Source organism: Trichosurus vulpecula, chromosome 4 (assembly GCF_011100635.1).
Source record: "Trichosurus vulpecula isolate mTriVul1 chromosome 4, mTriVul1.pri, whole genome shotgun sequence".
Classification (NCBI taxonomy): domain Eukaryota; kingdom Metazoa; phylum Chordata; class Mammalia; order Diprotodontia; family Phalangeridae; genus Trichosurus; species Trichosurus vulpecula.
Window position 1 is genome coordinate 205,933,389 of NC_050576.1, and position 3,462 is coordinate 205,936,850.

Sequence of the window (3,462 nt, forward strand, 5' to 3'; positions counted from 1 at the left end):
TTATAAAAGGTTAAGAAGTGATTGAGATGTGAGATATAGGAGAAAATGAGAGCATACAACTTTTACTAGCAGTTGGGCTCTGAAAAGAAGAAGAGATGCAGAATAGTAACTAAAGAATAGTGCAATTGAGTGAATGTTTTGAAAGGTGGAGAAAGTGTGGACATTTTTAGGTACCCAGGGAGCAGCTTGTAGCTGGGTCAATGTTGAACATTAGAAAGAGAGTTTGAATAATCAGAGGAAATTTTCTAGTCAATTAAGTCAATTGAGATTGAAAGTAGAATGGCGGATATTGGTATGGAGAATCACCACCTCATCCATGAACGCTATTATATGTGTCGAAATGGTAAGGTGATTTAAATTATGGAAGTGAGGGATTTCACAGTGAAAGTCTTTAAATGTTTTTCAATGAATTGCAAAACCCATGTCTCATTTTACATATGAGGAAAGTAAGACTTGGAGAAGTTAAATTAAACAACATCAGACAGACATTAAATGGCAGCGTCATAATTTGAACCAACCTCTCTAACTCCAAATTCAGTATTCTTGCCACTGAATAACTGTTCTTTTCTCCATGATATTTATTAAACTGATAAAATGTGGATTTTTTAAAACTTTATAATCTTTTGTTTTGACACAATATTGAAGCAGCCTAAAGAGTATCTGAAAGATTTTATATTGGGCAAACAGAGATGTGGGTAACTTCAGTAACAGTAGTTACGTGAAATAGGTGTTGCTCATGTATGACAACTGAATTTGACTCAGCTCATACTATCTTCCTTTTACACAGTTGTGTGCACTGATGAGGGTATCAGATTTGTTCTTATATTTAAAATAACACACTGCCCTTAATCTCCTTTTTTACATTATACATAGGGTACTCCAGGTATTGAACAAGATCCACTCAATCCAACTGCTGTTCTTCCAAGCAGCCTTTCGTTTAACCTAAATGTCAGGCTACATTTAAATAAAAGCACCGTTATGCATTTCAGTCCCATAAAAACAGCATATTTCAGTGGGCTCCCACAAAATCCACATAAACAAGTTCTATAGAGAAAAATAATTCATATCCTTAGGTAATAGCCTTTGGTAAAATAAAGACAAGTCAGTGAGGGACTTTTTTAACAAGGAACCTTAAATTTCCCCTGATGGACTCTTAATTATTTAGAACATTAAAGTTTTCAAAATGTAACCTTATTTTATAATAAACTGTCATTCATGACTCCCTCACTGAGAGAGGCTCTTAAATGTAAAATTGACCTTGCAATTTAGTGATTCAATAAATCAGTTAACATATAAACTGATATTTTAATAGGTTTTATACTTTTAGTGTGTGTGTGTGTGTGTGTGTGTGTGTGTGTATGTGTGAAATTCGGGAGATATAAATGAACAGTGAAGAGGAGCTACAAGAAAGCTAAGAAGCTACAAAGACGCAAACCAACATGCAATCAGAATAGGTGATTCACTAAACACTATTGTTGCTACCAAATATCATTGGTTTGATATAATACATTTCTTTAGCCATGTGTGGACTCAGTTAGGCTTTATGAAGTGTCCTCAGAGTCTAGAGATCAGAAGAAACAATAAAAAAGATAGTTTGAATTATCACTTTTGTGACCCTATAGAACTGGCCATGGAAAGAGAAGGCATCCTGAGGCAGAGGCAGGAGGCAACATGTTCCAAGATAGTCAAATCACCACCACCTGACCACCATCCTCCCTCAGACCCTGATGGAGGCAGATCAGGACCCTGAACCCATGAACCTTGGGAATAAATAGCAAAATTTAGAGCCCAGTGCCCACAGGCATGATCCTGGGAAGCAATCCCTTTAGCAAGATAGGCAGGAGACTACTCCTTAAAGAAAAGAAAAAAGTTCTTGCCACCTGAATCCATTTCACTATTAAATGTGTCAGTATCAGAAACTGATATGTTTTTATTTCTAGTGGAAATTACATTATAGAATAAGTGTTAATAAAGGACCATAGGAACTTTCCATCTGACTGGCAGCGGAAAAGTTCCATATGTTTTGTCTTTGCCATCAGAATGTGACCTGGGACTGACTTTTCTATTTGTACCTCCATTGCTTAGCACAGAGAACTTTAAATATGCATCATTCATTCATTCTTTTACACTACATATAGCTACTAAATGGATATTCCCACCATACAGATATAACCTCCCCTTCTCAAATGTTTTCTATTACTTTTAGGGAAAAATAAAAAATCCTTAATGATTTTTAAAGCCCTCAACGATCTGGCTTTTACCTACTTTGCCAGTCTTCTTTCATATAACGTCCTTCTATGTTTTCTATTTTAATCAAACTGGTTTATTAGCTGTTCCCCATGCAATGACATATATCTATGTCTGCGACAACTTTGTTGCTTGTGAGGAATATACTGTCTTCCACTTGGGCCTTTTAAAATCCATACCTTCCTTCAAAGTACAACTCATGTATTGCCTCCATCATTAAGTCTTTCTTGATTTTCCACTAATCCCACTCACCACTCCATACATTTTGGAGTTACTTTGAACATATTTTGTATTTAATTATCTGTGGATGTATTCTGTCTCCCTAGTAACATGTAAGCTTCTTGAGGGCAGTAACTTTCTCAGTTTGTCTTTTTTTTAAAGTTATCATCTTTAATGAAATGACTTTGGAAATAATGTACATTTCCATGACACCAATACAACAGTTTTCGGAGCCACAGTAAGATACACAGAATTACATCTGTAATTTGTATTAAATGTCAACATTTCAAGCTGCAATTAATTACATGGCAAACAAGATCAAGAAAGCAACCATAAAACAAAAGAGACCCATAACTTCAGACAAGGCGAATCCCAGGATAGCGTATGAGAACAGTTGCTGCTTCAGTGAAGGGTTTCTGGCATAACCAATAATCAGACTACCAAAGACAGTTCCAATACCAGCACCAGAACCAGCCACTCCTACTGTGGCAGCACCTGCACCAATAAATTTGGCAGCAGTGTCAATGTCTCTGCTGATAGCACTGGTCTGGAACTCCCTTAGTGCCAGCTGAGATACACTGTTCTGGGCCCCATAAGATGCTGTGTTGCCCTCCCGGTCCTGACCTCTGGTAGAGACAACACTGCTGCAGAAATTGGTCTGTATACAATTCTGGATCGAACACTGATCAGAGCGGGGGAGCAGGCGAGCTTGGCGCGGGCGAACATTTTAGGAGTGGATGGGGCAGCGGCGACGCAAGACGGGACCGGGTGGTGGGTCGCGAGGGCTCGGCTTACTGCCGCTTTCCCTGGTGTCTCTCTACGGCGGCTGCGGCAGAGGTCCCATTTTCGTCTTTTTTTTAATCATACACTGCCTAGCACAGAATCTTGTATATAGTAGGTAATTGCAAATATTGTTGAATTTTAATTTGTTGAATTGATTCTATTTAAAAATAAATTTTTCAGCAATAAGTACAGGACCAAGCAGGTATTTTGAGT

At 37.8% G+C, this 3,462-nt stretch overlaps 1 pseudogene; it reads right to left on the reverse strand.

Annotated features, from left to right (window-relative positions):
- Positions 1 to 2,709: 2,709 nt before the first annotated feature.
- On the reverse strand, positions 2,710 to 3,192 carry LOC118847949 (annotated as a pseudogene).
- Between the last annotated feature and the right edge of the window lie 270 nt (positions 3,193 to 3,462).